The sequence below is a fragment of the Portunus trituberculatus genome, chromosome 3, assembly GCF_017591435.1.
Source record: "Portunus trituberculatus isolate SZX2019 chromosome 3, ASM1759143v1, whole genome shotgun sequence".
Lineage (NCBI taxonomy): Eukaryota > Metazoa > Arthropoda > Malacostraca > Decapoda > Portunidae > Portunus > Portunus trituberculatus.
Genome location: NC_059257.1, coordinates 824,409 through 836,299, shown reverse-complemented (window position 1 = coordinate 836,299; position 11,891 = coordinate 824,409).

The following is an 11,891-nucleotide window of genomic DNA, read 5'->3' as shown; positions in this document are numbered from 1 at the left end:
ATATATATATATATATATATATATATATATATATATATATATATATATATATATATATATATATATATATATATATATATATATATATATATATATATATATATATATATATATATATATATATATATATATATATATATATATATATATAATATATATATATATATATATATATATATATATATATATATATATATATATATATATATATATATATAATATATATACATATATATAATATATATATATATACATATATATATATATATATATATATATATATATATATATATATATATATATATATATATATATATATATATATATATATATATATATATATATATATATATTATGATATACAACTTAAATACATAATTCAATTACATCATGTATATATATATATATATATATATATATATATATATATATATATATATATATATATATATATATATATATATATATATATATATATATATATATATATATATATATATGTATGTGTGTGTATATATATATATATATATATATATATATATATATATATATATATATATATATATATATATATATATATATATATATATATATATATATATATATATATATATATATATATATATACTTGAATATATATATACATATATTATGATATAACATAATTACATAATTACATCATATACAGAGAGAGAGAGAGAGAGAGAGAGAGAGAGTTATCTTCACTACTGGTATCATCCAAGTTAACAATAAAACGTTCAATGAAATGATTTACCACTATGTCAGTCTCCACAAATTCGCTTTATATTTTCACTGTGTGCGCCATACACTTTGCCAGTTTGCTGCAGTAATTTGATCGATGGCCTTTGCATAATTATTCTACTTTACTAATTTTTGGTCATCGTTCGAGTTTCTCATGCGAATGTAAAGTTTAACTTGTGACCACACCAGTTCAATTGGGTTCAACTGACAGTGGTATGGGGCCCACTCTCAGGTGGCGGGTGTGTGGTCGGGTGGTGCTGGGCGGGAAGGTGCTTCGCCGTCCCTTCCCATGTCACGCCCGGACACTTCCCGCACTCAGTCTCCTGCTGCGCCTACTGCCTCGTCACAACGTAATGCCCCCAAGAAGACCGGTTTAAGGAGTACTAGCATGAGAAAGTAATGGCTTATAGATGACCGAACTCTTCTAATGGTAAAGATTCTAGTTCACTCTAGTTCACGGACGTACAATATCATTTTCCTTTTCTAATCTAAATGATAGTGATTTTATAAATGTTATCCAAGCTGATGCTCATATGTACCCGTTAAGCGTAAATAATTCATTAACATTTTGTAACAGTGACAGACTTAACAAATCACAGTGTTGATCACTTAAATGAAACATTATTACCACAACCAGTATGTGACTACATTTTCTACAATAGTGAAATGCATCAAAATTTTCCTAGTAATAGTTTAAAGATACTTTCTTATAACATAAGCAGTGTTCCTCAGCATTTAGAGTCCTTTTTTGACCAATGCTTAGATATCTCTGATATTCAAATTGATATTATTGGATAATGTGAAACCCGTCTTAATGACAGTATTTGTAATTTATATAAACTGGATAATTATTCTTCATTTTTTCAGAATAAATCAACACAGGGTGGAGGTCTCTGTATATATCTACGTAATAATTTTCAAGGTGTAAAAATTACCAATATTTGCTTACAATTACCGCACATAGAATCTTTATTTATTGAAATTTTTAAACCCATTAAGTGTACCATTGGCATTATCTACAGACCACCTAATTCATCTTTTTATGATTTTATTGAAACTATGGAAAGTATCTTAGAATCATTATCCGGTTTTAAATCAGATTGTCATATAATCGGTGATTATAACATTAATTTACTAAATAAGAATGACAATGTCATCAATTACACAAACTTATTCTACTCGTATAGCCTTTTTTTTTTCAAACAATTATAAAACCAACAAGAGTCACTAATAAATCTGCAACATTAATTGATCATGTTTGGACAAATAACATGAAAAATTATATGAAAAGTGGTATCTTATATACGTCATTAAGTGACCATTTCCCTGTGTTCAGTTTATTTTCAATACCCACTCATAATAATTCGTCTTATATACACCTAACAAAAAGAAAATATGATGATGATAAAATCAAATCTTTCAAAGATGATTTAAAACAGCATAACTGGATCACAAAACTTGAAAATACTGAAGGGGCTGATAAGATTCTTTATTTATTTATGGAGAAATTTTTAAGCCTTTATAATAATCGCTTCCCAATAAAATCATTTGCTATGAAAGAGAAACATTATGGAAAGCCTTATATAACACCAGGAATGAAAAAAATCAATAAAGCATCGAAACAAATTACAGAAATTGCATGCTAAGTGGCCACTAACTTATGGCAAACAATTTAAGAATTATAGAAACATGTTAACTACAATAATTAGAACAGCCAAGGAAAATTACTTGAAGTCGAAAATAAATCATGAATCAGGTGATTCTAAAAAAAACTTGGAAAACTGTTAATTCTATATTGGCTATACATGAACTTACCCAAAACATCTATAAAACATTAGATAATAAGCAGTATCAAATCACAGTTCTTTGTGATTTAAGTAAAGCTTTTGACACTGTATCACGCAATATTTTGCTACAAAAATTAAATAATTATGGTGTTCGGGGGGAAAGCAAATGATTTTTGGAGAAGCTATTTGAGTTTCAGAAACCAATACACAGTATACAATAATGATTCATCTTCTTTTAAACAAGTCCACTATGGGGTTCCACAGGGGTCAATTCTGGGGCCATTGCTATTTTTAATATATATAAACGATATGGTACGTATTAGTTCAAAATTAAAATTTTTGTTGTTTGCTGATACCACAATATTTATTCAAGGACAAAATATTAATGAAATGATAATTACACTCAATAGTGAATTGATAAAGTTATCAAATTGGCTAAAAAGCAATCAACTGACAATTAATGTCTCTAAAACATTTTACATGGTATCAAGTCGCACAAATATTGATTTAGATAACATAAATATTAAGATAGAAGATAATGCAATCAACAGAGTAAGTCATATAAAATTTTTGGGAGTAATCATTGATGAAAGGTTGTCATGGAAGCCACATATCTTGAGTGTATGTACTACAATATCACAAATGACGGGAGTTTTATATAGGATACGAATTTGCTTGCCCTCAGAAAGTATCAGAATGGTGTACCTTTCCATTGTTTATCTTCATCTATTGTATTGTTCTGCTATATGGGGAGGCGCATTTAAAACACTTATAGACTATTTATTTACTGCTCAAAAGAAAATTATACGAATCATGTATTTTAAGTCAAAATTGGAACATACAAACCCTCTCTTTCATGATCATAAACTTATAAAACTCCCGGATATTATTCTTTTACAAACTTGTATATTTGTGTTCAAATCTTTATACATTTTTCCTGTAAACACTACTTTTGAGTTTTCCTCACATAATATTAACACAAGAAGACCAATGGATTTAAAGATACCCCAGTGTAGAACTGTTCATGACCAACGAAGTGTTAGTGTGAGAAGCGTGTGGAATTGGAATAACCTTCATCAAGACATTAAATCCATAAATTCTATTAATTTATTTAGAACAAAAATAAAATCTTCTATATATGTTAAATATGAAGGCTGAATTACATAATGATTACGTTTACATGATTGTGTGCACATGATGATATATCAAATTTGTTTGTAATGTATGCGTATATATGAAGTATTTATGTATACATGTTAACATCTATGTAGTTAAGTACGGAGGCGTCTATAGATGTGTATTTCCATGCATATACTTATGGGTATGAGTGTGTGTTGGTAGATTTGTATAAGCATACCCATATATCCGTACTTTATGCGGATATATGGATATGGTTGTTTGTGTTTCTTTATATATTCAGATAATTAGGTTTATCATGAACTATTTTCATAATATGTATATGTAGACTATGTATGTAATTTTATATATGTAGAATGTGTGTGTGTGTGTGTGTGTGTGTGTGTGTGTGTGTGTGTGTGTGTGTGTGTGTGTGTGTGTGTGTGTGTGTGTAATTCACCTCGGTCGCTTGCTGGTCACCCAGCCAGTCTTCCCCATTACGGAGCGAGCTCAGAGCTCATAGACCGATCTTCGGGTAGGACTGAGACCACATCAACACACAACACACACCGGGAAAGCGAGGCCACAACCCCTCGAGTTACATCCCGTACCTATTTACTGCTAGGTGAACAGGGGCCACACATTAAGAGGTTTGCCCATTTGACTCGCCGCTTACCGGGACTTGAACCCGGGCCTCTCGAATGTGAGTCGAGCGTACTAACCACTACACTACGTGTGTGTGTATATATGTGTGTGTGTGTGTGTGTGTGTGTGTGTGTGTGTGTGTGTGTGTGTGTGTGTGTGTGTGTGTGTGTGTGTGTGTATTTGTACATATATGTTTGTATGATTTGTGATTAACATTGGAGTATATACAAAAGTTCTTAGTATAACACTGGCGTGTATTTGTCTTTCTTAGGTAATTCAACCGGTCTGTAAAAAGCCTCGGCTTACCAGACCTGGCCTGATTAATGCTGTTATATCCATCTTATGTAAATATACTTCAAAAAATGTTAAAGGCCAATAAAGACATCAATCAATCAAATCTTCGTAGAGAATTGCAACTGCAGATGGAGAGAAGGTTCTCCGTAATAGAAGGAACTTTTTAGACCCTAGATTTAAAAAGTTGCCATTTTCAAGCTCATCCAAACAACATCAGAATGGTGGAAGACAGGTTGATAAATATGATGCGCAGCGATGAGATTCCTGTTGCCAGCACATCGTCCAAGGCACTAGAACAACCCTGTGCAACCTGGGGCCCAAGGGCATGCGGCCCTCAAAGGCTTTTATTGCGGCCCTTTCTCCTAAATATAAATAAACTATAGTGCGGCTCTTAGAGAGAGAGAGAGAGAGAGAGAGAGAGAGAGAGAGAGAGAGAGAGAGAGAGAGAGAGAGAGAGAGAGAGAGAGAGAGAGAGAGAGACAGTTACGAAGTAGAGCCCACCAAAAGTTTGACAAAATTCATATTCTCGTGTAGGTACCAGTATCACCATATTTGTTTCTATTTCGTTCACTAAGGTACATATTTTAATCATATTAGAACAGAAAATAATATATTACTTGACATTTATAATTATTAGATTGAGTGATCATTGGCTGTCTGTCTATGAGTCTGACACGTACTGTACTATGGTACGTGTGTTCCCGCCTGTCAGTACCGCTGCCTCACGAGTCTCCGTTGTGACTTCATTTGTTGTGGTTGATTTGTGATTACCAGTACGTACTGTAAGTTGTTAATGTTGCAGTTTTGTGATTGACTTTAGAAAATTTGCAAGCACAGTGTATCCAACTCTCTGCTCATGCAAGGAAAATGATGGCAGTGTTTGGTAGCACATATGTATGTGAGCAGCTCTTTTCAAAAATGAATCTGGTTAAAAACAAGTATAGATCTTCACTTACTGATGAACATTTGGAAAGTACCCTGCGTGTAGCCACATCATCCATACAGCCTGATATTGATGAGTTGGTGTCCCAAATGCAACATCAACCATCTCACTAGGGTAGCCTTTCATTTGCAAATTAATGCTCAGGAAATGTCTGTTTTTGATAATAATTCTTGTTAATGATCCCAGTTAACCAACAATAACTAATTATTTATGTTTGTACATTATAATAATAAGGTACGATAGCCTTTCATTTGCTCATTTGTAGTAAGGAAAATACATTTGTTTCGGACAATTCTTATTTTGTGATCCCAATATAAATAAAATCAGTAACAAGATGATTTCCTATTTTTATCAGTATAATCTCACATAATATGTCTTCGATCGTAGTAAATAACATGAAATAATAAGGTTATGTGGCCCTCCATACCAACAGAGTCGTGACTAGTGGCCCTTTGGGACACACCCCTGCACTAGAACCTGTCAGGGCCACGCCACAACAGAGGAAAAAGTCTTTCTGGAGCAAATTTGACAGTAAGCTAGAAAAATTCTCCCATACCTCTGCTCAACCATCCACAGGACCTCACATAGAGCTAAGCAGATATGCTGAGGAACCTCACTCAGACAGAGCAGACGATCCACTTGCATGGTGGAAAGAACATGCTGCACTCTTCCCTAAGCTGCAAGAACTAGTAAAAAAAAATCTGCACATCTGCCTCATCTGTTCCATCAGAACGACTCTTTTCAATGGCAGGAGAACTCATTTCACATAGGCGAAGTAGCCTTAAAGACAAGAATATCAACATGATTCTTTTCCTTAATAAAAATGTGTAAATATGTAATTACGTTGTAGCTTGAAAAAATAATCCTTTATTTTTCAGCGGTTATTTTCTTAATACACTAAATGAATGACTTTTGCGATATCAAGTCTGTGATAGATATTCTATTAAGGAAATACTGTTTGTGATATTGTCTGTGATACGGAAACAATTACATTTAATATAATTTGGTATGAAACCTATGATATGGAGAATATTATTGTTAAGGAACAACTGTATTAATGTTTTGTAATAAAAAATACATCATGATAATTTTCATGCCTGTGATACGGAAACAATTGTCTTTCATTTAATTTCTTATGAAACCTGTAATATGGAGAATATTATTATTACTTGTTACTTACTTGTTACTTGGGGTGTTTGTTCAAGGCTGCGCTCCACTGCGAGGCAGCGCTCAGCAGAGCCTCCCTCAAAAGCAACTAGCATCTATAATTGTCTTTGATTTCCATGCCGTTAAAATCATAAACTTCCTTGAACAAATATGTCTTCAATTTCTTTTTGAAGATATCGATCCTGGCACAACCTTTGATATCACTCGGCAGTTTATTGTAAATCCTTGGTGCGCATCTTGCAAATGCTCGACATCCCATGTCAAGGTTATTTCTTGGCTCATGTAGTCTGTATGGGTCTGCATCGTGTCTCAGCTCCATCGTAGTGTCATGGTGGAATGTTTCCAGTAAGTTCCTCAAGTACTCAGGTTTTCCAGACCGTAATGCCTGATGAGTCATAACACTAATCTTGTACTCAATTCGTGCTTTAATTGGCAGCCAATGCAGATCTATCAATACATGTGTTATCCTCTCACGAGGAGAGACGCCTGTAATCAGTCTGGCAGCTCTATTCATGACAAACTTTAAGTCTTTTAAGAGATACTTAGGCAGTCCATAATACAGAGAATTGCAGTAATACAGTTTGCTTATCACATGATTATGACCCAGCATCTTCGTAGTTTTCTCATCCAAGTATTTTCTGACAAAACCTATATTTTCCAGATGGTATCTTGTCGTCTTAACCACCTGCCGTATTTGATCTTTCATAGACAAATAAATGACAGTCCAATAATACTCCCAGATCCTTCACTGTATCACGAACACCCAAACTGTTACCATCAAAATATAATGTGGACATATAAATCCTCTTTAAGTCCTTATTCTTACCCACTATCAAGCATTCAGTCTATTTGTGATTAAGCTTCAACTGCTTGGATTCCATCCATCTACCAACATCATCCATAATAAGTTTTATATTTCCTTCAACATTATCTACATTGTTCAAGGTCATGTAAAACTGTGTGTCATCAGCAAACAGTTTGAAGTCAATGTCATGTTTTCTTAGTATGTGTGAAAGTTCAATAGTATATATACAGAACAGAATAGGACCTAAAACACTGCCTTGGGGTACTCCTCTTTCTAAAATCTTCTTGTCTGAGAAAGATTTACCAACTTGAACACAGTATTGCCTGTTTGCAAGATAACTTTCTAAATATGTTAGTGCATCTCCATCAATGCCGACAGACCTGCAATCTAAAAGAAGCAATCTGTGAACAACTGTGTCAAATGCTGCACTTAAGTCCAGTAAAATTAGCAAACCACATTTTCCTTCATCCATCAGGATTATCAGATGATTGATAACTGAACATAAAGCTGTCTCAGTCGAATAAAGTTTTCTTTAAACCGATTGATTATCCGGTAAAGCCTGCACTACTTTCAAATGGTCGAGTAATTGGTTTAATACAGCACTTTTAATAATCTTCGATAAAAAGGCCAAATTAGATACAGGTCTAAAGGAACTCAAGCACTGCGTATCCAATTTACCCTTTACAATGGGCTTTATCAATGCCATTTTTTTCAGAGACAGGAAAGGTATTGTTCATGAAGCTACTGTTTATAATCAGTTTAAAAATTTCCAGAATTTCATAGAACTTCTCACTCTGAATAATATCACTAATAGGTAATGGGTTATTATCGCAGTAGGTTATATTAACTTTATGTACAATCTCCTTCACTTCATCCACACTTACTTGCTTAAAGGAGAGTAGCTTAGCCCGAGGCGTTGGCATACTCACGGGTATTTCAAGCTCCTCATTTCTAAAATTCTCCACAATCGACTTTATCTTTTGATCAAAGAAGTCAAGGAACATATTTGCCAGCACAGTGTCATTAAACCCCTCAGGCAACTTATTTATTTTCCTGTTACCTGTCAAATTATCCAGTATCTTATATAATCTACTAATGTTAGACCGTGACTCTAATGACTTCTGTCTATAGTACTGACACTTTCTCCTCTGTACAAGTTTGTTTAGCCTGTTTCTCATGTCCATATATTCCCTTCTTGCCTCTTCTGTTCGTAGTCTACGCCACCTTTTTTCTTTCTTCCTTTTTTCTCTCTTAGCTATGGAAATTTCAGTATTAAACCAAGGTGCATGATCTCTTATCTTAATATCCTTTTCATGAAGTGGACACATTTCATTGTATTCTTTTTTCATGTTGCCATTATATAATTCAGACAAACAAGATTCACATTTCTCAACTGCTACTCTTCCATGAGTACACACATCATCCTTTCTTAACTGAATGGCCTGTGACACTTCAGCTCTCAGCCGCTCAGGGTCAAAATCATTTTTCCTACGAAACACTGATCGCTTAGTGTACGTAGTTTCTTTTTTTACAAGATATTTGAAAAATAACCATCCTGTGCACCGGTGAAATCCTGCAGATTTCATCAACATTTACTTCTTGAACAAGATTATGATCTGAGTCACAGAAGACCAAGTCAATTACATGTCCACCAGCAGATGTTGCTTTTTCTACTTTATTGTCTAAATTAAAGGATTTCATCATATCTTGAAACTCCCTCACTATATAGTTTTCTTGTTCATCCATTCTTATATTAAAATCTCCACAAATAAAAATATTAATGCTCACCATATCCAGCAGTTTCAAGTATTTCCTGAAATCGTCAATAAACGACCGGGCACTTAGGCTTGGAGGTCTATAGACCACTATAAACATAGATTTTCGACCACCAAGCTCACAGCTAACTTGCATATGTTTTTCTGACTTATCCACCCTAATTTTATTGCATGTTCTAGAAAGTAAAAGACCAACACCACCACCTCTTCCTTCTTTCCTTGACATGTGCACAAATGTATGAGTGTCAGGGGTCATTTCTTTAATTTTCGCAGTATCATATTCACTCAGACATGTTTCAATCAAAGCAAGAATATCCAGATTCTCATCATTAATTAAAGTTCTGATTTCTATTGTCTTGTTTCCAACTGACTGGACATTTAATAAACCACATTTCAACATAGAACTCACAGCATTAGTAGCCATGATCTGTAATATTTCTGAGCCTGTCAATCTCACTTTCCAACACAACACAGCAACTATTATTCGCCGAGTGGTCAGTATTCTGTTTCTTAAACCTCACACAGTTTATGCATTTCTTCTCTGTAGATGTGCAATCCTTGGACTTGTGGTTGCCTGCACATTTAAAGCAAACAGGTTGCTCACCATTTTTCTTGGCATTGCAGTTTGTCTCTGCATGACCATACCTTTGACAATGGTAACAGATAAGTGCATGATACCTGTCGCGAACCTGGTAAACTCCCACTCAAGCTTAATCCTGTCCTGATGCTGATGTAACAGCTGTCTTATCATTGGATCACATTTGATGATGTAATGAACTGTGCCCCCTGCTGCTGGTTTGCAAAAAATATTCTCAATCTTTGACTTGATATCAGGAACTGCTTGAAGGTAGTCATTTCTCGCAATTATATATATATATATATATATATATATATATATATATATATATATATATATATATATATATATATATATATATATATATATATATATATATATATATATATAGATAGATAGATAGATAGATAGATAGATAGATAGATAGATTTTGCTTCATTTGAGTAGGGTATTAAGTTTGCTCTGATGTAAACCGGGGTTGTCTTTAATAACGCTATGGGGAGGATAGTGAACTTTGATGTGTTGGTTTTTATTTTCCATTTGTTCTCAAAGTCATTTATGTTTTTAATTTCCTTCTCTATCTTTTTGTTAGCATATTTCTTGATTTTCCTGCCTGGGTTATAATTTGTGATGTCGTCTGCGTATTGTATGTTTATCCCATCTGTAATTGGTGGGGGTATGTCGTATGTATATATTGTGTAAAGTGTGGGTGATAGGCTGCTCCCCTGTGGTACACCACTGAGGAGGGTTTACAGTCAATTGGTCCCCAAGCGATTGGTACTCAAGTCATCTGGTCCACAAGTCAATTGTGACCCTAGACAGTTGATCACCAAGACAGTTGAGACCCAAGACAGTTGACACCCAAGACAACTGGTCCCCAAACCAGTTGAGACTCAAGACAATTGGTCCCCAAACTTACTGAGTACCAATGTTCATTCTCACTCAGTGAGTCAGTGTACTTACGTGTACTTACATACCCAAAGTGTATGTGTGTGAGAGAGAGAGAGAGAGAGAGAGAGAGAGAGAGAGAGAGAGAGAGAGAGAGAGAGAGAGAGAGAGAGAGAGAGAGACAGACAGACAGACAGACAGACAGACAGACAGACAGACAGACAGAGAGAGAGAGAGAGAGAGAGAGAGAGAGAGAGAGAGAGAGAGAGAGAGAGAGAGAGAGAGAGAGAGAGAGAGAGAGAGAGAGAGAGAGAGAGAGAGAGAGAGAGAGAGAGAGAGAGAGAGAGAGAGAGAGATCCAGGACAACTGGTCCCCAAACCAATTGAGACTCAAGACAATGGCACCAATCGCTATCTGTGTAGTTTTCATTGTTCGCCAGCTGGTTTAATTCACAAGTTGGTCCTGCCTATCCCGCCGAACTGTTGCTCTTGTGGAAGCCCTATTGAAAAAAATATATATACTGATATTCATGCCTACATACCTCATAATATAGACGTTTGGCTATTTATCTATGTGTCTGATTGAAAATGACAAAAAAATATGCAAATATATTTTCCTAATGGTGCAAAGTATGGATGTACCAGTGTCCCATCAAAATATTTTTTGTAAGTCTAATAGTACATATATACCTTATCACAAAATTTTCAGAGTTTCTGCATAGGATAATGCTCCACTCAAAAAGCGCAGAGCAAATATCACTGAGTAGCATTTAAAAAACAAAACGATTTTCTGAGTCTGTGCCGAAATAACCTGGCCAACATTACCGAAACCGAATTTTCGTAACTGAATCACAACAAGCATGGCCCGGATCCTGTTGGAGTCACCAAATATACTTCAGACGCTATGCCAGTGTATACGTGTGCAGTTGCAGACTGCAAATCGACTTCGCGCAAGCGAGATAGAGACGTGAAAGGCTCCAGCTGGAGTGTCTTTCCCAGGAAAAAAGATGCAGCACGGAGATGACTTTGGGAAACAAGGTGTAAGTGCGGGCCGACCTGGAAGGCATCCAAGTTCCACGCAGTTTGCTCAAAACATTTTATAAACTGGAATAAGGGACCATCACCATCCCATC